Genomic DNA, 24,611 nt, shown 5'->3' with positions numbered 1-24,611 from the left:
CCAGAGCTCCATTTCTAGTTTTTGGTGGTAAATTGGAGATAAGAGCCTTATATACTTCCTGCTCAGGCTGGCTTTGAACTGTGATCTTCAGATCTCAGTCTTCTAAGTAGCATGAGCTTCAAAAGTCAAGCCAAGCCTGTCATTCACTGACTATGGTCTTTCAGAGAATTTTAATTGCAGTAAAGTCTATCAGTTTATCTATTTTTGGTTTGCCTCTGGTATTATATGTAAAAGACATTGACAAATCTAGGTATACCTAACTTTTTTCTCTTCTAAAAATATTAGTTTCTTCTAAGAGTGTTATTGTTTCAAATTTACATTTATTTCTGTGACCCAGTTTAAGAGGGTGTGTGTGTGTGTGTGTGTGTGTGTGTGTGTGTGTGAGAGAGAGAGAGAGAGAGAGAGAGAGAGAGAGAGAGAGAGAGAGAGAGAGAGAGAGAGAGAGAGAGAGAGAGAGAGAGAGAGAGAGAGAGAGAGAGAGAGAGAGAGAGAGAGTCCTGAACTTGAGCTCAGGACCTGAGCACTGTCCTTGAACTTTCTCAAGGCTAGAGCTCTACCACTTGAGCCTCAGCACCACTTCCAGCTTTTTTCTATGTATGTGGTACCGAGGAATCAAACCCAGGTCTTTGTGCATGCTAGGCAAGCACTCAAACTCCTGGCCCCCCATGTTAAGAGTTTTTTAACTTATTTTTTAAAATTTTAAGTTTAGTGGCTTTAATTTTTTTTTTTCCAGAGCTGGGGACCGAACCCAGGGCCTTGCGCTTGCCAGGCAAGGGCTCTTCCGCTGAGCCAAGCCCCCGACCGTGGCTTTAATTTTATAAAGAAGTTTCACTATAATATTTATAATACGTATATAATTTATGTTGATCCAACTTATCCCATTAGTATTATTTTTTGTAATTTTATTTTTAAGTGAAATTTGTTTCTAAAATGCTTAATTTGTCTCTCAAAAATTCATTACAAATGTCCAGCTTTTTACATATGAATTTTTAAATCTATTTTTAAAAAATTCTCCACTATACTGTGAATTTGCTGTGCCATAGGTAATTAGAAGTACTTAAAGTTTCCTTTGAAGTTCTTTTTTTTTTTTTGCCAGTCCTGAGCTTGAGCTCAGGGCCTGAGCACTGTCCTTGGACTTTCTCAAGGCTAGACCTCCACCACTTGAGCCTCAGCACCACTTCCGGCTTTTTTCTATGTATGTGGTACCAAGGAATCAAACCCGGGTCTTCATGCATGCTAGGCAAGCACTTTAACCACTAGGCCAAACTCCCGGCTCCTTTGAAGTTTTTATACCTTCTTTTTCTCCTTTTGTTTGTTGGTTTGGTTTGGTTTTCCTTGTCGCATTGAAGTGAATGTAACTCATGTGGAGACTTGCATTTTCAGGCCATCAGCTATCTTGTATCCTTTAATTGGTATTTTGTGATTTACATTTGGTTTCATTTTTAAATTATCTTTAAGATAGATTTAAAGTGAGTTAGCTGAAGTAAACATGACTATCTGGCGTACTGCTGTCTAGACTAGATGTATATAAATCAGCAACATCTCTCATGCCCCCTCCCCAATTTTTTTTGAGTCTTCTTTTTAGAAGTAGTCATTTTTTTCATGTGCTTGTTAAATCACATTTCAAGGATCTGTAGTATATGTTTTCTTCTTCATCAATAATAGTCAGATCTTTCAAGTCTGAGAAAGTGTTTTCTCTTGGGCTTTTTTGACTTTATCATTTAGTACTTGTTCCATATGTACTAGAGTCCTTTTTATTAAAGTATTAAATACTTTCTTTTATTAAAGAGTTTCCTTTATTAAACATTTTCCCCTGATAAGAAGTGAAATAAAATGTGTTTGCTCAGTCTATGTACATGTTAGCAACATGTCAGGTCAGTTTTATACATTTCTGAAATGGGAAATTCCCTCATTATGTGAAGATGGAAAATTTTAGCCTCTAGCATCATTTCAGTGACTCTGGAGTGGTTCTTCTTTTTCTGGTGTTGTTTTAAAGATATTTTACTTTTTCCAACTTGAAATTGAATGTGTTTCAATGTGTCTATTAAAGATGACTATTTCTTAAAATGTCAGGCAGAACTTGTTCTAAAAATGTTTAGAGTTTTTCTTAAATCCTTCTCTAAAACTATGTGTTTTAAACTCACTCAAATAGTTAAATATTTCCAACTCTTTATGAATGGGTTTTGATAATGTTCTTGAGTTTGGCATTGATGTCCTTCTAATTCTTTTTTAGGTCTTGGAAGACCCATGATTTGTCTAGAATCATGAACAATTCAATATTTCAACAATCAATCTGTATTTTTGCTGATTTTTTGGCAAGGCTTGGCTTACTCATGTATCTTAGGACAGGCTGTTGGTATACATCTTGGTACATCTTCTGTGCATATTTGCAGGTTGTCTAAAACAAGCTAGTACAAGTCTTGCTTTGCCCTCCATAGCTCATCCTTGTCTTATGAACTCTGGGAAAATCTGGTATTTTTTCCCCCATGGTAGAGATAGTGAATTTTAACTTTATTTTGCAAATGTTCATAATGACTAGAATGTCAGCATTTTACTTAGTTGCCTCACGTTCTTTAGGGAGACTTTAGATTGGGGAATTGAACATATAACTGATATAGCTATTTGTTTCATTTTTGTTTGTATTGGGTTTATTTTACCATGAAGTAAAAGAAACCTGAGAAATATGAGCTGGTAGAGGTGAATTCCTGAACTTAGTTCAGTGATGATTTAAGTAAGCATACTCAAATGACTGAACTCTGAATACCTCACATGGCCAGGTAAGGTGAGAGTTCAGAGCACATATCATTCAGAAGGAAGAAGGGTAACTTAGATATCACAGATTCTCATGTAGAAAGATCTAGGGCTCAGCAACCACAGGTTTCCAGAGAAACTCCAGAAGTCTTCCTCTAAAAATGTGGCAGGTATCAGAGCACAATCCAATTTCTTAATACGATGTGTCTCAAGCTGGTATAGACATTTCAGCTTTGACTAGGTAGGACTAAACCCTATCCTCACATATGATTTGAGTAATAAGATATAAGTCCAGACATGTTTGCAGTGATATCTAATTTGCTTTAAGCATAGATTAAGTTCTCTTCAAACTTTCTACAACATGCATACACTTGTCCCATTAATGTTGACTTTCCTTAGATATTGTTCTGCTATTTGTCCTTTATAGTCATTTTATGTAAACCATTCTTTTCAGTTAAGTTGTTATTTATATACTGAATTATAGCTAATTGTCCTAACTTCTCAATTAGATGACTGAAAAGTGGTTTAGATTAACTTACACAGTATTGTCTACCTATTTTCTTAAAGCACTCTGTTAATTATGAAGAATATGGCTGCTAAGTATTGTCATTTTTTAATTTCATCTCTTTTCCTATTATAACCTATCTATCATGCCTATTAATTTTACTTCATAAATATAAACTGCTTTTCCCATTCATGTCAAATTCTGCTTTCCTAAATCTTTTCTCTCCTTTAAGATAGTAAAGCAAGAATACATCTTCTGTGAATTACTTGCATTTTAATTATTATTAGCCAATTCACTGTTTGAATGCCATACATTTTGTCTGCCCATTAAGGGATCTGTAGCATCATTTTTTTTATTATTATACCTGCTTTTCTTCCATATGTTTTCCTCTTCTGGACCTTTCTTCCAACACTTTTTCTTTCTTTCTTTTTTTTTTGTCATGGGGCTTGAACTTTGCCTGAGCACTCTCCCTGAGCTCTTCAGCTCAAGGCCACCACCCTACCCTTGATCCAAGCCCCACGTCCCATTTTCTAGAAGTTAATTGGAGATAAGAATCTCAGGTCCTTTTGTACACAGGCTGGCATTGAACCTTGATCCTCATATCTCAGCCTCTTGTGTAGCTAGGATTGCCACTGTGCCCAGCTACTCAGACTTTTTTATTTAAGGAGAAATGTTTCTTGGGGCTGAGAGTTTGACCTAATGATAGAGTGCTTACCTAGTACCACAACATAGAAAAAAGTCAGAAGTGGTGCTATGGTTCAAGTGGTGGATTACTAGCCTTGAGAAAAACCCAAAGACAGTGCTCAGGCTCTGAGGTCAAGCCCCAGATTGGGGGAAAAAAAAAAAAAGAAATGTTCCTTTAAAGTGATGGTGTGGTATGGTAGAAAAAATAAGAGACCTACATGCATAAAAAGAAATATTTATTTTGTCAAATCATTTCAGCCTGTTGTTGCTTGACATTGTTGTTTTTTGGTTTGTGGTGGCATAGAACAACTTGGCAGAAGCATATTAGTAGAGAAAAGTTGCTCACCTTATGACAACTAGGAAGCAAAGAAGAGAAAAAAGAAGGGCTCTGTCAAACTCCCATTCAATGGTCTACCTCCAGTGGCCTAACTTCTTCCCCTTTTGCACCAATTCTTAAAGATTTTAGCATCTCTATTAATATCTTGGGTTGGCAATCAAGCTTTCAAACTCTGTGACTTTGGGGGAATACTTAAGATCTAAGCTAACAACACCAGTGGCTCAAGTCTATAATACTAGCTACTCAGGAGAATGAGAAAGATTCCAAGGGCTAAAGTTTATACTCTAGTACTGGTACACATGCACACACACACACACACACACACACACACACACACACACACTATAACACACTTCTATAAGATAGTAGGATCTGTGTCACTTTATAAATGTTTGGAAAGAAAAGAAGAAACCTCCAAGGTCATACCTGGAACTTTAATTCTAAGAGTGCAATAGTGTCCTTTATAGTATTTAATCACTATACACTTGATTCTACAGCTTGTTTCATTTGAGTTGTTATCATAAGGTCTTTCCATGAGTACACTGACTCTTTAACCATGTTTTCTAAAAGATAATCCTTGAAAGGAAATATATAGAGATTTTTCTCAAATGATGTCTGGAGTTGATATCTGCAGGAAATATTTCAATCCTCATATCTCATCTGAAGTATGTTTCTGTGAAAAAATCTAAGTTGTTGGATACAACTAATATGAATAAAGAAACCAAGGATCAAAGATACTTTACTCCGTGGAGCAAAAATTCAAAAAGAACTTTTCGATTTCACTTAAAATAGCTTATAAATGTAAATACTAATTTTTACATACATATAATAGTTTCTGGTATATGGTCAAGCTTTAAAAAGAGTGATATGAAATATATGCTTTTATCTATAATTTTTGTTGCCACATCTCATGAGAATATTAATGTTTCCTGAAAAACGATACATACCAGCCAATAAAATTATATGGAAAATGACTTATATAATAAACTAACAAAATTGACTTTCCATAAAACTTTATCATAACCCTTCAGAGTTTAGGATATTACTGACTTCACAAACTATCTTTTGTTTGAAATTATTCTATATTTCAGAACTTGTTTTGTCAATCAGAAAATTTGTTGATGCTTAATAAACTAACTTTTACTTTTAAGGAATTAAGTTTTTTGATGTAAGGTATGACTCAAGAAATAGACAACACTTGCCTAGCAAATATTAAGGTCAAGTTCAATCTCAAGGTCAAATTTTCTCCTTGTGACTTCTGACATGACTATAGATTTATTGTATTAGTTTGCCATACTACCAAGTGTCCTCAAAGTGTTTATTATATGTAGGTTAGTGAGTAAGACAGTTTGAATAACCACAACTTCAACTGACATGACATACAAATATTGCTTTTCATTTTTAAGTAAAAATTTAGAGTATAAAGATTTATAGTCATCTATTGTATTGTTAAAAATAAAAATTCCTCAAAGGATAATCCACTACAACAATGATACTCACAAGACACTACACTGGAAATGATTCTCACAATGTAGTGGGGGATGAAGATGGCGGGGAGAGAGGGTGAAATGGGAAAAAATGAGGGAAGGGTAACAATGTTCATCGAGAATCTTCATTTCCTGACTTATGTAACTGAAACCCCTCTGTATATAACCTCTGCAGTAAAAAAAAAACTGAAATGACAAATGAATTGATTTAAAAAAGAAAAGAGAAAAAATGGAAAATTTATATGTGTAATTCCCAGTTTTTTGTGTGTCCTTTTTTAAACTTCCTTTACAGGCATGACATAAAATGTTTTACAAACAAAACCAGAAGAGAGAGAGAAAGAGAAAGAAAGAAAAAGAGACAGAGAGAGAGAGACAGAGGGGGGAAAGGAAGGAGAAGAAAGGAAGTGAGGATAGAAGGAAGAGAGAAAGAAAGAAGAAAGGACACAAGTGAAAAGAAAAGACTGGTAAAAATAATAATCATTTCACTGTTTAAGGGACCAATAAAGGATGATCTTGAGTTAAAGCCTGGGCCACATAAAGAGATCTCCCTGCCACCACCCCCCCCCAAAAAAAAGAAAGAAAAATGAACAAAAAAAGAAGAGAAAATGAATAGAATAAAAGGGAACAGAATGTCCATTAAGTTCTGGTTACACAATGTGTTTTTAACAATTTTTTTGATACAAAGATTGGATACAGTAAATACAGAGTTGCTACAAGTATCCATTGAGATGTATTGGCTCTCTAGAAAGAGAACTGTTTAGAGAATCCACAAAACTGAAAGAAAAATAGTCTTTGATGCAGTGGATGCAGTGCTGCTTTCCTCACTATCTCCTCAAAAAGAAATGAGGTTTTCTTGGTAAATGTAGTTACATGGAGGTTGATCGAGTCTTAGATGACATCAGTGGGCAGTATATGTCGTTATGACACACACGAATCTGAGAGGAGAGCCAGGAAATTCTAAACTATCTGCAGTGTTCTGCATCAGCCTGTCTGGGAAACAGGATGATTCTAGACAGCTGTAGGCACTTTGACACTGAGGATTTCTTTCTGTTCCATCATCAGTTACTTCTGATTATTGTCTTATTTAATACTTCAACAAAGACAAATGAATCATACTTCTGAGGCTTGCTGTATATGAAGCACAATCTCATGTTATCTTCACAACAACCTTTGAGCAAGGTCTAGTGCATCTTTTCTCATCTGATTTTTCATCATCTTACTCTTTGTTCTGATCACCCAGCCTTAGAAGTCATCTAAAGAGGAAACTATTCAGTGACCCGGAACAACAGCCAGTAGAGGCCCCACTTAAAGCCTTCTACCAACTATTAGTTTTAATGCATTAAGTTTGCATCTGTGTAACAAAACCTGACATGACAACTTGAAGGGAGAAATGTGACTATGTTACAGGATTCAATACATGGTTCCTTGGCTCTGTGAGCTTGAAGATTAGAATAATGAAGTCCAGAGATTATTCACTTGCTGTAAGGTTTGAAGTCAGTAATGGAACAACTGGAATTAGAATATGGACATGCTACTTCACCATATTTTTTTAAACATTTATTACTCTGAGACAGAGTATTAATTTGTCGAGAAGGTTCTCTTCTAATGAGGTGTCCTCCTGTCTCAACACCCCCTTTCTGGGATTTCAGTCATATATCATTATACTTGCCTCACAAATTCATACATAGTAAGTTATAATAACCTTATGATCTGTGCATTACCTTTTTATGTTTCAAATTAAAAATTTCAGAAAAGATTCTTTTATGCTGACTCATCTCTGGTCTATAATCCCCCATTTGGGGAGAGTTCTGGTTTCAGAACATTATGAATCTACACTAATGTTGATCCTGTATGTCTACACAAATCTCTTCCTCAGTTCAATGCCTACTTATCTCTATTACTGTCATATGATTTTGCCTTTGGTACACATTTTACATCTTATAAAATGGAGCAAATTTGATAACAGGTATTAGACATGGCTTATCTAACATCCACATTTTTCAAATAGGCTGCCTAAAGAAAAGATTCAGCTTCATTTCATCTTCTTTAAAAAGTAATGATGGAGCCAGGAGTTTGGCCTAGTGGTAGTGTGATAGCCCACCATACGCAGAGACCCAGGTTCGATTCCTACATACATAGAAAAAGACAGAAATGGTGCTGTGGCTCAACTGGTAGAGCTCTAGCCTTGAGAAAACCCAAGGGACAGTGTTTAAGCCCTGAGTTCAAGCCCCAGGAATGTCAAAAAATAGTAATAATTATTGGCGGTAGGGCAAAGGGGGTGTGCAGAAAGGGAGAGAGGAAGATGAACATGCGGTCATGCTATTCTGTTTATACTATGTGTGAACGGAACTATATAACTCACAGTCAGGGACAGGTAGAGAAAACTGAGGAAAGATAAAGGAAGAAGGAGTGATACTGTCCAATAAAAGAAATAGTACTTGACATATGACATAGTATCCCTCCACTTTCTGTACAGCATCATTAACAATTGCAATAATATTATATTTATGAAGTAATGGTTACAAGCACTTACTATTCCACACATCTCCCTCTTATGACCAAGGATTAGGCTAATTCTGAAAGACATTTTGGAAAATTTTGATTTTATTAGATAATTAAGGATGGGTATTACTACAACCTAGATTTTTATCTTTACTGGTCTCTGGTATTTTTCAAGGAATAACAAGTAGGCTCTTAAAACCTGTAGTGATTTTCAATCCATATAGACTCATGGGGTTAAAGAACCATTAATGACTATTAGGACTCTTTACAAATTAAAGTTTATTTACTATTCATAAATAAACACTGTGGTGGCAAATTATTACATGCTGATTTGATTTTTTTTCCTTAGGGACATTTTTTTTCATAGATCCAAATAGATTTAGCTTTAAATTTACAGTACCACTAATAAATCTAATATTCATGGAAGATGTTGCAATTTGAGAATATTCTTCATATATCACCTTACTTTATAGTTCACAAACTACTGAGGAACGAAAGGGAAGTAGCATTGCTCTGTTCTAAGTGGGAGGAAGCTGTTCTACAATTTAGTGATGACAGAGTCTGGAACGATTCACCTTATGGTAAAGAGGAAAGGTATTTGAAGGATGAAGACAACCTTAACGATAACCTAATTATTACTAAATGTCAACTGTGCGCCTGATAATTACATTAAAAAGATTGCAATTTTAATTTATTTTGTTTATTATAGATGCAGAAAAGTGAACTCATTTCCTGTGATCTGAAGAAAAATATATTCATGAAAAAAATCAAAGAATATCAAACTATGTAGACAAACTAGGAAAAACTAGTTGGCCAAATGGAATAATTATTAAACTATTTAAAAAATAATAAAAGTAATTAATAAAAAATTACTAATATACTTAACAAAAAAGTTATTTATACTAACTGTCCATTTGACTTAAGGCAGCATTTAAAATCTTATTTAATTTTTCTCTTCTTGGTATAGCAATGTATTTTCTTTAATTTATCTTAACTGAAATTTATTTAGTATTAACCATGCAAATCATAAAAAAATATTTCGTATTTTAGAACATTTATATTAATTTATTGTGTTTTAGTTTTGTTTCTGTATTGTTTTAAAAAAATAATACTTGATCCTAAGTGCTTCATTAAAAAAAAAAAAAAGAAGTGAGCCAAGCGTGATGGTTCATGCCTGTAATCCTAGCTACTCAGGAGGCTGAGATCTGTGGTTCAAAGCCAGCCCGAGGAACAAAAGGACCTGAGACTCTTATCTCAAATTAACCTATAGAAAATGGAAAGTGGGGCTTGAATCAAGGGTAGGGTGGTAGCCTTGAGCTGAAGAACTCAGGGACAGGGCCCAGGCTGAGTTCAAGCCCTGTGAATGACCAAAAAAAAAAAAAAAAAGTGAGAAACAAACATAAGTTAAGAAAGTCTTCAGCTTTGAGGCAATTTATGGCTACTATGTTAATAACTGCTCTCTAATTTATCAAAATCAGTGGTTTAATTTTGTATTTTACTTGTAATCATGGGTTAGGCTTCTGGAACAAATTGTTTCTCCTCTCTCTCTCTCTCTCTCTCTCTCTCTCTCTCTCTCTCTCTCTCTCTCTCTCTCTCTCTCTCTCTCTCAGCTTGCTTTCCTCAGTGAAAAAAATGTAAGGACCAATATTCTATATATCTCTACAGTTCTGACTGATATCTTTTTGAGTTTTTTTTACATCTATATATTTAGTAATGTGTGAAAGTTTGGATATAAGTAACAACTATAACATAGATTTGTTGGTTGGAAAAGTCCTGAAACTTTAACTGATTTTTATCCTAACATAGCTCACATTTAGTCACAAATATTGACTGAAAAATATGCTTATGATCCTCTTTCAGTAATGTCCTGAAATAAACTAAAGCTTATTTTATTCACATGTCCTTATGAGTGCTTATCAGAATGACATTTTTGTGACTTTTAACACAATAAACATTCTGGATTGTTCTAACTGGTTTTTCAAGGATTGATTAACAGAATATTCTTGATATGAAAGAAGAAAATACTTTGGAAGGCAGTTGTATTGGATGTAAAGGAATAATAATAAAAATTATATAGTAATATTGGTCAGAGATTAAAACAGAAAAATATTTGTGACTTTCTGAGGTTAATTGAGGGACAGACTGAGACAATTGTTTTGGGACTAATGTTCTCATTTTGTAGACAAACTGGAAAATAGACAAACTGGGAAAATCAGTTAGCCTACTAAACAGAATAGTATCTGTTCATAATATCCTGATCAGTAAAAATATAATTGACAAATGCCAGGCGCATTGGCTCACATCTGTAATTCTAGCTACTCAGGAGGCTGAGATTTGAGGATCGCAGTTCAAAGCCAACTCTGACACTAAAACTAGAGACCATGAGAATCTTATCTCCAATTCGCCACCAGAAAACTGGAAGTGGTGATGTGTCTCAATGGGTAGGATGGTAGCCTTGAGCTGAAGAGTTTAGGACTAGTGACCAGACCCAGAGTTTAAGTTCCACCATGAAAAAAAAGAACTACCTAACTAATTCTCAGGGCAGTTTTTAATATTTTAAGATATAGCAGCTAAGCATTAGTGGCTCATGCCTGTAATGCTAGCTACTCTGGAGGCTAAAGTCTGAGAATCAAGAGTCAAAATCAACCCAAATTCCTGAGAGACACTTATGTGCTGAAAGAAGAAGTAGGACTTAAGTGGTGATGTTCTAGTTCCATCCTCAGAACCAAGGTATAAGTTTATTTAACAAAATTTAACAGCCCTTTGGAAAACATTATTTATTTTGGAAGTGGCATTTTGGCTGAAGTGGTAGAACACTAGAGGCACAAAGAAAGCATCGAGGTCCTGAGTTTAAGCCCTAGGACCACCACCACCAACAACAAAATGTTTATATTTTATTTATACCTATATTTTATTTATTAGTTAAGGTATTTACACTATCAAAGAAATTATATACAGTGGCGCTTAGGTGGGAGGTTCTACAGGGGTGAGGAAACACATGAACTTTGCTTTTTTATATGTTTCATATATTTAGATATTTACACACTGGGCTAGCACACAAATAATTTAATTCCTGTGGATATGTACTTCATCACTGGCAAAGTAATATTTACCTCTTTCATACTTATAAAATAATAAATATAAAGAGGAATTTTGTACTCTACGAAGTCATATTGTATTTGTTTTACAAAAGTAACAATATTTAAAATCAGTGGGTCAAATATCCTTCCTTTACAATTTCCTTTGGGTATATTTTATTCCACATCTTAGAATGAACTTTGTATTCTGTGATATGCAGATGATATTCTGATAAAAGGCATGCATGTGGAATTACACACAACATTTAAAAAAGGAAACGGGGAACAGCATTTTCCAGCATAATACATTGTTATATGTGAAATCACATATACTTAAAGAAGTTCAGGAATAGTTTTCAATACACTAATAAATTGAAGAAAATGAAGAATGCTGTGAGCATTGGGTGCCTGCAGGATATCAAAACTTCTGAAATTCAGAAGCCCATTCTGAAGCAATAGATTTTTAGTAGATAGGTAATATGGTGAGATTTTGGTTGAGAAACAAGAACTATTCTTCAAACCTTCAAAGGATGTCAGCAGAGACTACATACACTGCTGCAATACGACACTAGCAAGTTAATTTCTGGCAGCAGAGAGAAGAGAGAAATACTCAAGATAACATTGAGGCTTGAAAATCAAATTATCCCACAAAAATCAGGTAAAATTCATTAGCAATTTTTGAAAAATGTATCGTAGGGAATACCATAGTATGAATTAATTTATTTTAATGAACGGATAAAATCGTACATAAGAAAATGACAAGGTAGAGAAGGAATACAGAACAGCATATGTTGACAATGATTGTGAACTCCTCCCATTAAAACTTAATAAGGTATCAACAAGTAGCTTGACGTACATCCGTTAGTGTTTGTTAAGATTTTGAGCTATTCTCTTACCTGGAATGTAAGTGTCAAGTGAGAAAGTTGGAACAACTTGTTCTGTTCTGAGAAGACAGAGGTGTGAAGGAGAATCATCGGGATACATTTGGCTCAGTCTCAGAAACACTGAGATTATTCCGTTGAACATTTTGTCTGTCCTAACCCCTCAGGAGTCTACTTAAAAAAAAAAAATAAAGGAACATCTCTTTTCTTTGTCTGGGGAGCTGAAAACCAGGGTAGAGCATGATACGTAGGTCCCTTCCACCTGTCACTTCTCATCAAGCCCAAGTAGGTCCGCAGGTACCCAACAAATACATACCAGGCTCTGTAGATGAGTAGTGGGAAGGTGAAGTTGTAAAATTCTCCCTTGGTGATTTTCATATGCTTTTTCTACTTTCCACTCTCCCCACTCCATCCTGGGGAAAAAAATTACCGTTCCATTACCAACCGTGAAAGAAACAGCTATAACCCCTCTGCTCTGGACAATGAATGCACACAGTTATATCTTTAGGAATTTATGACCTGAGGTGCCGGGCTGGAAAATGTTGTTGTATGTACATTTGAGTGTATACATCATCGACTTTCATTTGACTAAGAGATGTTTTAAACAGGGTATTTCCATCTTTAGGAGTACATCAAGGCCAAGGGCACATGCAAATGTTTTCAGTTGCCCTGGGCAACCTCCTTGTGTACTTCTGCCTCAGCCACTTCAAGGCTGTGAGGCAGTACAGGACCAGATATTTTGGATACCGAATGTCCTGGCTTGTTCAGTTAAGTGAGATGTATTAGTGGGTACCATATATTTGCATTTATAGACTTAGCCATGAGTTTTAGATGAAAACTGAAATTATGCAAGCATTTTTCTCTTGTTCTATTCGCTTTGGTTAATAAAATTCTGCCTTATAACAGTTCTTCTTGGCCCTGTAGGTTTTTAGTATACAAATTAGAGTTCCTTTTACCTTAACACACATGTACTGAATGAAAGCCACTTTTGATAGGTCGATATTACTTAGCAAATAACCTTTAGACCTCTTGCATAGGGTTAACAGAAGAAAAGGAAGTATGACTACTTGATTCTCTTGTTTGTACTATATTCATCAATTTAAACACTACTCTATAGTATGTAGCTATGCTTTAAAACCAAAATATGTTATGCTGTTTTCTTAAAGGCAATGAAGAAGGAAGGAAAGTTAGCTTACACTACACTCATTTTAGTTTACTCTAGATTTTAGGGGCAAGCCAACCCAGTACTCTCCATATGTTGCTGATACAAAGACCTTCTGCCTCCCTGGCAAGTTGCCAGACAGCTTACTTCAAGAAATGATAAATTGGTCTGTTGACAGATGTCGACAGTGCCTTCTCAACACTGGTTTCCTGCCTTTACTGAGTCATAAGAGAATTCTATGCAGGATTCTTCAGCCTGGGAGTGACACATTTGGTTATTATTCATGAAATTTTTTTTGATTATTATGATTGGGATATGTAAGCACAAATAGTAAGGGCTACCTGGTTAATGATGGTTGTAACTGCTGTGACTTTCAGTTCTGTACTTCATATCTTTGGGGATTTTTACAGTTTTATTTTTTTTAATTTCCCATTAATGGAGTTTAAACTCCGAACTTCCCTCTTGCTATGTAGATACTTTACTCCCTGAGCTAAGACCTCAGTCCTCTTTAAAACTTTCTGATTGATGTTTACAGTTCATTTGGGTGACCAACATGAAAAATTACAGGCATATTGGAGATATGATCTCCTGTGCGGTGTGTGCCCCAAAGGTGACAAAATACACATTGGTACTTTCAGACACTACTGTCCAAAACAGTGAAATCATTATTTAAACATTTGTCTGCAGGCAGGCTAATATTTCAAAGTTAATAGAAGAGGTTGGTTAAATAATGTGTTTAAATAATTGGTTTATTTTTCCCATGTAAGAATCATCTTCCTTGTTTTTAAATGAGAATATACTGCATTAGTATAAAACATAAGAACATCTAATGTTAAAAGGAAAAGATGTTAAAAAAAATCCTTCTAATTATATCACCACAGCCATCACAGTAATTTCTGAGTTGTTTACTAAATATTTACTTCTGGCTTACACAGACTCACAGACTCTATAGATATTTTTTTTCTGTTGGTCATGGGGCATGACTGAGCCTGAGCATTTTCCCTGAGTTCTTCAGCTCAAGGCTATTGACCTACCCCTTGAGCCACAGCTCCACTTCCCATTTTCCAGTGATTAACTTGAAATAAGAGTCTCAGGTTCTTCAGTGCCCGGGCTGGCTTTGAACTGTGATCCTCAGATAACAGCCTAGAAATTATAGGTATGAGCCACCTCGCTCGGCTTACCAGATGTTTTCTGGGAAGCTGTCCCCTGAGCTTTATCCATCTAAGTAACCTTTATTTTGTTATAATTTTCTAGTGTGTCATTCTGGGAACCAAAGAGACTATGAAGATACTGATCACACAAACACTTTTAAATGATTTGCTGTATGATCTGAGCCATGTTACTTTATATCACATGGGCCCAAATGAATCACAATGATCCACGCAAAGGAAATAGAGGTGGGAAATGAGTCATTCCCCAGCAGTCATATTATACTGAGGAGAACCAGTCCCTAAACTCATATACCCCTATAAACAGACGTGGTGTCATGCCTCTTAGAAAGCATACCAAACATTCTGTGTACACATCAAATAAATGTGTGCCTTATCAATTTTGATGATCCACTAAAATTTTACCTAAAAATATTAATATGAAATATTGGTTTTACTAGGTAAACAATACAAAACCAAAATTTTAGACATTTGCATTTTTGAATAAAATATGATAAAACATGAAGAAATCAAATAGTTAATTTAGTTCTCAAAACATTTATTTCATATGGAATTTTATGCTTAGCTTTAAGCCAATTTATAAAACTTCAAGTTATGGGTGAGTTCATGACATGATATACAGCAGTCTCTTGCTGTAATCCAAATCAGGCACTTGTTGCATTCTAGTTCTGTAGCTGGTGTTTGGTAAATTTTTAATAATAATTTGATATTCTGTGAAGACTCTTAGTTTGAGGTTGAATTTTGGTCTATTGGAAGTTTGCTACTCAGGAGGCTGAGGTCTGAGGTTCAAAGTTCAGAAGCCAGCCCGGACACAAAAGGACCTGAAACTCTTACAAAAGTTGTAAAAGTTCTGGAGAAACATTTCTCAGTAAAATAATGGCTGTGTATGAAAACCCTAGAGCTGGCAATATACTTTTGATTTAAATATAATTTTATAGGAGTAAATGCTTTCAAGTGTTTTATGACATCTATGGAGATTCAAACGGCTAGTATAATAGTGTGGCTTTATGAGCTTTCTTTGTTTCTGTTGTTGTTTGTTTTTAAACTTCTGAGACTAGGGGTTTTTTTTGCATTTTTTTATTGTAATTAGTAAAAGGGTTAAATGATATTTGCCAGATAGAAGGTGCATTAATTCACATACATTGATACCCTTTCACATGTCTTGGTACCCATTTCCCTCCCCCCCCACACCCCCCACCCGTCTTGGTTTTCCCCCCTTCCCTAACAAATTTCAAATATCCAAATATAAATAAATTCAATATATCAGCTAACAAAGTGAGATACTATAACAATATGAGATAACCAAGGGACAGCAAAGGAGATGAGAGACAACATAATACATTAAGGACAACAATCATTCATTATATGGCTTTTGTTTCGATATCCTGGAGGTCCTTTCAATTAGCTTCATACTATATGGCCTTATGTATCAAGATTTTGCTCTATTGCAGATCTCTGCTAGTAGAGCCCAAGGTTTCTACTGATTATGATGAATGAGGGAAACCATTGAGCCTAAGTTCCTTTGAGTCTGTTTTACTTCACTTAATATGATTTTTTCTAAGTCTTTCCATTTCCTAACAAATGGGGCAATGTCATTCTTTCTGACAGCAGCATAGGATTCCATTGTTTACAAATACCACAACTTGTTGATCCACTCATCAACTGAGGGACATCTAGGTTGGTTCCATATCTTTGCTATGGTGAATAGTGCTGCAATGAACATTGTTGTGCTAGTGGATTTAGTATGCCCTTGTTTCTGGATGGTTGGGTAAATGCCAAGTAATGGAATTGCTGGGTCATAGGGGAGTTCTATGTTTAGCCTTTTGAGGCACTGCCACACTGCTTTCCATAGTGGTTGAACAAGTTTGCACTCCTACCAACAGTGTAGTAGTGATCCCCCCTGCCACATCCCCTCCAGCATCTGTTATTATTCGTTTTCCTGACCTGGAGGTAAAAGCTGACACACTGAAAACTTTACAGGAAGGAATAGGAGACTAGGTTTTTTTATATAACCCAGGGTGGCCTGGAATTTATGACTGTACTGCCACAGCCTCACAAGTGCAGGGTTTAGAAGATGGGACAGCACTCACAGATTGCCCGGGTTTGCAATGATAAATGTTTCACTGTAGAAATGATATTGTTGTTACAGCTGATTAAAGTTTCTCTTCCTTGATAATGTATTCAGGCTGCTTTGTGGCATGGCAAGTTTTTAGAAACAGATTAGATGATAATCTAAGTCACTGAAGTGGTTGAAATGGTGCTATCATGTCTGATAGGTACACAGCAGCTAGCAATGGGTGAGGAGAGGATAAGTTTCTATCCTTAGTGTGAGCAAGTGCTCTGACTTTCCGTTTCTCCAGCTGTGCTATCAGTACATAGGAAACTGATGTATAGTAATATATTTTTGGGGTGGAGGTAGGGTTCAGGTGAGAAAATTTGGGAGAAAACAAGGGAAGACGACATTGCTCAAAAAGAAACACACTCATTACATGACTTATGTAACTACAGCATCTTCACACATCACTTTTACAACATTTATAATAGAAGTAACACATTACAGAGAATTTTTACATGACTGTTTCAGAGACTGACTCATCCAAGGCATAGAGAAACGTGATTTCAGGGTAGCCCTATGAATAAATCGCCAGGTCTCAGATTCTTGAGAATGTAAAGACCCATAATGAGGACATAGTATCTCTAGCAGATTGTCTTGTAAAGACAGTGACCTCACCATGGCCTGAAACTTCCCACAGGGTCATGACAGTGGCATTTCTCAGGACTGGCTTAGAGGAGGCTCTCTGCCTGGCTCTGTGTATCAATGTGCATCCAGAAGCAAGACTAAGGGGAGAAAGATGTGAACCAATGATACAGATGCTTCCAGTAAAGGCCTTGATGAGGATGAAGTGAAAGCAGTAAAGGGAATTCGATGCTCTAAATGGAGTGCAATGAGACCCATGGGAGTATAAAGAGGTTTCATTGAATGTATCAGTTGTAAAGTTTTTGAGTCTTAATTGCCTCTGTTACATTTTGGTGGATACTCCAATATATTACAGGTGCTTAACTTTTGAATCTAAGGTTGTGGCAAAAACAATTATCTTTCATTTTAGATATCTTCAGTTACTGAGAAAAACCCACTCCGGCAATAGTCTTTACTAAATCAATTAATTGCAGGTGTGCTAAAGGCAAAAGTATTTACAAGATAAATGAAAAGAATGAAATAAATGTAGAGTATCTTTTGATTTACTTGTAGCAGTAACTTTAAGAAATTGTTCAGTTTTAGTCTTTTTTCATAGCCAAAAAGGATAGCAGCTGGCCTACTGTAACTTAAATAGAACAGCATTCTTCCTGTAGTAAGGGCAGGATTCCTACATTATTGGAGAAATGAAGAAAAATCAGAATTATTACCAGTGCAACAATAAAGTCAATTTTACATGTAGTAAATAAAAAGTTCTGAATCAAAAAATGACTATTCTCCAAATCTATTTGACTATCATTCCTTTACCATACAGAAAAGATCTAGGCAGCTCTATTTTCTAAAAGCATAAAGAATCACAAGGGTAAACATTGGGATTAGAAAACAAAATGCAACAGAAACTTTACAGAGGCAATAAGTAGATGGTCTGGGAATTGCCTACTTTGGAGGAACTGACCCATTAAATATTGCAAACAATGTTTATACACAGTAAACGTAGTGGCTTTTCCATGCCTTTTCAGTTCCCTACAGATGATAGATTCTGACATCATGAAGAATATGTGAAACAAAAACATTAGGGAAAATAATCAAAACAATTTAGACTAATAACATGTGCAAGGCTGACAATCCCTGCATTCAGGAATTAGGGAAGGAAGGAGGAAATGTGTTCTTCAGCACATTCTACAGTTTCATAAATCTGACAATTGTCAAACACATGGAAAGTAACAAGCCACTGCTAGCAAGACCATAGGATGTTTTTGACACTCCTGTACAAGTGCCAAGGAGTCTCCTTGCAAACTAGGTGTGGGTGGCTCATGACTATGAATTTAGCTACTTAAAAAGTTGTCATCTGAGGACTGTTGTTCAAAGCTAGCCACAGCAGGAGCATCCATGAACCTCCTTTCCCCCAATTAACCAAGAAAAAGTCACGGGTGGAGGTATGGCTAAAGTAGAAGAGCACAAGCTTTAAGGGGAAAAAAACAGAAGGACAATGTCTAGGCCCTGAGTTCAAGTTCCAGTATCAGCCACACACACACACACACACACACACACACACACACACACACACAGGACCATGTATCTTCATCAAATTGTACACAATGTGGTGTTTTGCGTCCAGTAATTTTATCTAAAGATAGGGAGATCTAAAGATAGAAGCCCCGATTAAACTTGGATGTTGTTCTTTCATTCACATTACAAAATTGTAACCTAAAATCGGTTATAAGCAATAGATTTCAGTTTAATGTGATAATGCCTTGGAGTGTCATAATCCTTGTAATATTTAAATATACCATGAATCTTTCCTGTGACAGTAATTGTCTGAATTATTCATTTCTTTTCGGGTTAGCATCCAAGTTACATAGAAATGAGTTGTTCAGTACTTAGCATAGTCTATAATACCAGAAGGTAATAAGATTCGTTGAGTCTTGACAGTCATTTACTGCCTGAGAAAAAGTTATTTACACTTTCTAGACCTCAGGTTTCAACTGTCTGATGATGATAGGCATAGGTTGGCTAATGAGGTATAAGAGGACAAAAGAAATTGAGAATGATGAAGCATAATGAATAGTATTGAAGTACATTATGCACACATATGAAAAGGTCACCACAAAACTCATTTCAAAATTGGGGAAAAGTGGGGAAATGGACAAACAATGAACAGAACAATAATGTCAGGTTTTTGAATTACGTAATTAGAAGAAGTTCTTGTGAACAGATAAAAGCATTTAGGAAAGGAAAGGGAGTGGTACAGACTTGTTCAGTGTTGATCACATTGGATATAATATACTTTTAGATAATTACATTAACTTGCTGTGTAGATAATAAGGAAAAATATCTAGAAAGACATATGAGGATGAGATACCTATGAATTAGTATAATACATACCTAGGTTACAGAAAGCCTTCAAAGCCATTACTAAGTCATAAAGTCCAGAAACATAAAGATATTCTAGAATTTATATTTAGTTTCAAGAAGTAAAATTCTAGGAATTGAAATCTCCACTTTTGCTCTCCCCTTGAAGCCCACTACTTGGCAATCCAAACATCTTCTGAAGTAAGCTCAAGAAACAAACTTGGAGATCATCGATGTTCACAATCAATGTTCATTTGAAAAAGAAAAACGGTGGCTTTGTTTTCATTTGAACATTGTTGATTCATTGGAGGAGGAACATTCAAGCAAGGGCAGATAGCCAATTGGCGCACCCAATTCCAGTGTGATTGTCTACGTGTTTTTACATGTTAGCCCCATCCATTTCCTCTCGTCTAAAATTCAACAATTTACATTATGATCCCATTAATCTAAAGGTAAGATTGAAGAATCATTTATTTTGAAAGAACCATGAATCTGGTTCTTTCAAAAATGCTTTGAAAGGGCTGGGAGTTTGGCCTAGTGGTAGAGTGCTTGCCTAGCATGCACAAAGACCTGGGTTCTATTCTTCAGTACCACATATACATAGAAAAAGTCAGAAATGATGCTGTGGCTCAAGTGGTAGAGCTTTAATCTTAAGAAAGCCCATGAACAGTGCTCAGGCTCTAATTTTAAGGCAAAGGACTGGCAAAAAAACCCCAATCCTTTGACAAAATAAAAGCCGAGTTAAAGGCTTGATTTGAAAGATGAAGTCTAAGGTTTAGGTTCAAAAATTTTCTAATTTGTAATCCTCCTATATATATTGAAGATCAGCATTTCCAGTATGCCACACACTACTTAAGGGAGAATGTGGACATCTCCTCTATTCAGTTATTCTATTATTTTTTCTATTAATCTGACATACAATTTTCTCAAAAAATGTATGAAATTTGCAGTGGAAGCTAGTCATAAAATAATTATATTTAGATTTCATACTTATTAAAACATTTTTATTAACATATTTAGTAGTCTGCAAAATGAGTTTAGTATTTTTTTTGTGAGGTGAAAGACATTTTTATATTAAACTTGGTGGGTAGGTAAAATGCTTAAATGTTAAAGCCATAAATGTATAGGTTTGTATATGTTAATGTGTTAGTGTTTTATGTTCTTATATTTGAGAAGCTATTCTTGCAATGAAAATTCCACTACTTTGTTCAAAGCTTTTTAACTTAAAAGGGTATTAAATTATGTCAAAAGACTTTTCTGAATTAGTTGAGGTGATGACATGTCTTTGTCTTGATCTTATCTGTGTGGTACAGTACTTTTGTGGATACGTACATACATGTTAAATTAGTCTGCATTTGTGCAATGAAAGCAACTTAACCATGGTATATCATCTTTGTATTTTGCTGTTTGATTCTATTGCAATTATTTTCTTAAGGAGTTTAACATTACTTATGGTAAAATTCAGTTTCCTTGACTTCTTGTCTGATTTTGAATTAAGGGTAAGAATGACTCAATAGAATGATAGAATGAGTTTGGTATTGGCCTTTCTTTCTTTCTCTTTCTTTTCTTTCTTTCTTCTTCTTTGTTTTTGTTGTTTATTTTGGTCAATCATGGACCTTGAACTCTGGGCCTGGGTGGTTTTCTAGTGGCTCATGTTCTTCAGTGCCTGAACTGGTTTGAACCTCGATCCTCAGCTCTCAGTCTCCTAAATAACTAGGATTTACAGGCATGTGCCACTGTGCCACTGTGTATTTCATGGGGAAATAGGAGAAATATTGGTGCAATTTTTTCTTTTTTTATTCTTACCAAATTTTTTATTGTAATTAATAAAAGGGTTACATGATATTTGCCAGATAGAAGGTGCATTAATTCACATATATTGATACCCTTTCATATGTCTTGGTCACAATTACCCTCCCTTCTACTCCCTCCCCGTCTTAGTTTTCCCCCCTTCCCTAACAAATTTCAAATAGCCAAATACAAATAAATCCAATATATCAGATAACAAAGTGAGATACTATAACAATATGAGATAACCAAGGGACAGCAAAAGAGATGACAGATAACATAGTACATTAAAGACAATAATCATTCATTATATGGCTTTTGTATCTATATCCTGGAGGTCTTTTCAATTAGCTTCATACTATATGGCCTTACGTATCAAGGTTTTGCTCTACTGCAGATCTCTGCTAGTAGAGCCCAAGGTTTCTACTGATTATGACAAATGAGGGAAACCATTGAGCCTAAGTTCCTTTGAGTCTGGCTTACTTTACGTAATATGATTTTTTCTAAGACTTTCCATTTCCTAACAAATGGGGAGATGTCGTTTTTTCTGACAGTAGCATAGAATTCCATTGTGTACAAATACCACAACTTGTTGATCCACTCATCAACTGAGGGACATCTAGGTTGGTTACATATTTTGCTATGGTGAATAATGCTGCAATGAACACTGTTGTGGTAGTGGATTTAGTATGCCCTTGTTTCTGGATGGTTGGGTAAATGCCAAGTAGTGGAATTGCTGGGTCATAGGGGAGCTCTATGTTTAGCCTTTTGAGGCATTGCCATACTGCTTTCCATAGTGATTGAACGAGTTTGCACTCCTACCAACAGTGTAGTAGTGATCCCTCCTGGCCACAACCCCTCCAGCATCTGTTGTTATTCGTTTTCCTGATCCTGGCCATTCTAACTGGAGTGAGGTGGAATCTTAGATTTGGTTTGATTTGCATTTCTTTTATGACCAGAGATGTTGAGCATTTCTTCATGTGTCTATAGGCCATTGTAGTTTCTTCTTCAGAGAAGACTCTCTTTAAATCTTCAGCCCATTTTTTAATGGGATGGTTGTTACTTTGGAGATTAGTTTTGGAGTGATTCAATTTTTTGAGCTGTTGATATATTTTAGATATGAGGCCTTTGTCCGTTGTTTGGTTGGTGAAGATCTTCTCCCACTCTGTGGGCTTCCTAATTAATTCACTAGCTATGTCCTTTGCCGTACAAAAGCTCTGCAGTTTAATGCAATCCCACTTATCCAGCCTTTCTCTTATTTGCTGTGGTTAAGCACCTGCAGAAAACTAAAGTTGGATTCTTCTTTGTCACCCTGCAGTAGAATTAACTCCAAATGGATCAAAGACCTGGAGGTAAAAGCTGACACACTGAAAACTTTACAAGATGGAATAGGAGATACACTGGGCCTCCTTGGCACAGGTCGAAACTTTCTTAATCAGGACCAAGAATCACAGCAAATAAGAGAAAGTCTGGTGCAATTTTTTCAAAAATCTGTTAGAATTTGGCATTGAACACTTCCAATCTCAGACTTGTTTGTTGGGAGATTATTTATTAATTCTTCAATTGGTATGCCCATTATTGATCTACTTAAATGGTCTATAGCCTCTTTGGTCAATGTATGTAAGTAACTGTATCTAGAAATGTATCCAATTCTTCCAAGTTTCATAATTTGTGTGAATTAAGTTTTGCAACTATTTCCTAATGACCTAGATCCTGTTGGCATTTGTTGTGAATTCAACATGTTTATGATTAAATTTATGAATATGTTTCTTTTTAAACAGGTTGGCAAAAAGGTTACCAATTAAATATACCTTCTCAGAGACACTGCACTTTGCTTTATTAGTATTTTTTGTAGAGTTTTTCTTGTTTTTTTTTTGTCTCAAATTAATGAATTCCTTCTGTAATCTTTACTATTTCTTTTAATCTGCTAATTTGGGTTTGAGTTATACTTATTTTCCACGGAGTATGAAGAACATCCTTAAGTTGTTTTATATAAATATAAATATACACACATTTATATGTATTTATATGTTATTATATATTTATGTTTTATTCAATATAATAATGTTTCTATACAATATATAACAATATATACGTATAATTTTTTCTCAGCTCTATCTATATTTTAAAAGTTCTGGTAGGTTGTATTTTTATTAATTTGATTCTAGTAGTTTTTCAATTTCCCACCCTTACTGCTTCAGTGACCCAGTGTCATTAAACAAAATACAGTTCACATTCCAAGTGTCTGAATAAATTCTGTAGAAATGTTAGCATTTGAGTACTACTTGTATTCCTTTGTAGTGACACAGAGTACAGTGGTTTATTTCAAGGAAGATATTTATTCATGAGTAAATATTCAACATCCTTGAGTATAAAAGAATACAAACCAAAACTACTATGATTCCATCTCACATTAGTCATTATAAAGAAACAATAGGAAATATTAGTTTGAATGTAGGATAAATAAACTATCACATACTGTAGGAATGAAAACTAGAACAACCATTATAGAAATTATTAGAGTTGTCTAAAAAAACTAAAAGTAAGTCTGGGAGTTTGGCCTAGTGGTAGAGTGACTATCTAGCATGCTTGAAGAACTGGGTTTGATTCCTTAGTCCCACATACATAGAACAAAGCCAGAATTGATGCAGTGGCTCAAGTGGTACAGCTCTAGCCTTTAGAAAACCCAAGGACAGTGCTCATGCCCTGAGCACAAGCCCAGGACTAGCCAAAAAATAAATAAATAAAATAAAAATAAATCTACTTTACCATACCATGTGGAGGCCCAGAGTTCAAGCCTTAGGACTGGCAAAAAATAATAGTTATTACACAGCCATAAAAATGATGTTATGTTGTGTCATTTGAGGGAAAATTAATGGAATTGGAGAATGGCACATTGAGTAAGATAATTCAAAAAGCCAAATATCACACATTATTACTCCATTTTGGAATATAAATCTAAGTTGATAATGATGCTAATGTGACTGATGTTAAAGATGATGATTATAAAAGTAATGGTAAAGAGTGTAAATGTAAAATTGGTGTTGTATAGAAGATCAGTGGTGAGAGTGGAATGTACTGAAAGGTGAAAAAGATCAGTGAATAGAACACATATGTATGTAAATACATATATCTACATTTGCATTTCTCCCTCTAACTTATTCAATTGTAACACCGATGTGTATCACTTTTATAATAACAATTTAAGACAAAAACTACTA

General features: G+C 35.2%; 1 long non-coding RNA gene across 2 annotated transcripts; it reads right to left on the bottom strand.

Annotated features, from left to right (window-relative positions):
- Positions 1 to 4,203: 4,203 nt before the first annotated feature.
- On the bottom strand, positions 4,204 to 13,593 carry LOC150040167 (uncharacterized). Of its 2 annotated transcripts, none has more exons than XR_016534044.1 (3): positions 13,534 to 13,593; positions 12,541 to 12,637; positions 4,204 to 4,296 (listed from the first exon to the last, which is right to left on the bottom strand). It is a non-coding gene; the product is annotated as an uncharacterized LOC150040167 (long non-coding RNA). The 2 variants fall into 2 exon arrangements; XR_016534045.1 differs by lacking the exon at positions 13,534 to 13,593 and adding an exon at positions 13,442 to 13,521.
- Positions 13,594 to 24,611: the final 11,018 nt, after the last annotated feature.

Source organism: Megascapheus bottae, unplaced genomic scaffold (genome assembly GCF_031878675.1).
Source record: "Megascapheus bottae isolate mThoBot1 unplaced genomic scaffold, mThoBot2.hap1 HAP1_SCAFFOLD_150, whole genome shotgun sequence".
NCBI classification, from domain to species: Eukaryota; Metazoa; Chordata; class Mammalia; order Rodentia; family Geomyidae; genus Megascapheus; species Megascapheus bottae.
The sequence above is the reverse complement of the archived record's forward strand: the minus strand, read 5'-3'. Positions and strand labels throughout refer to the sequence as shown.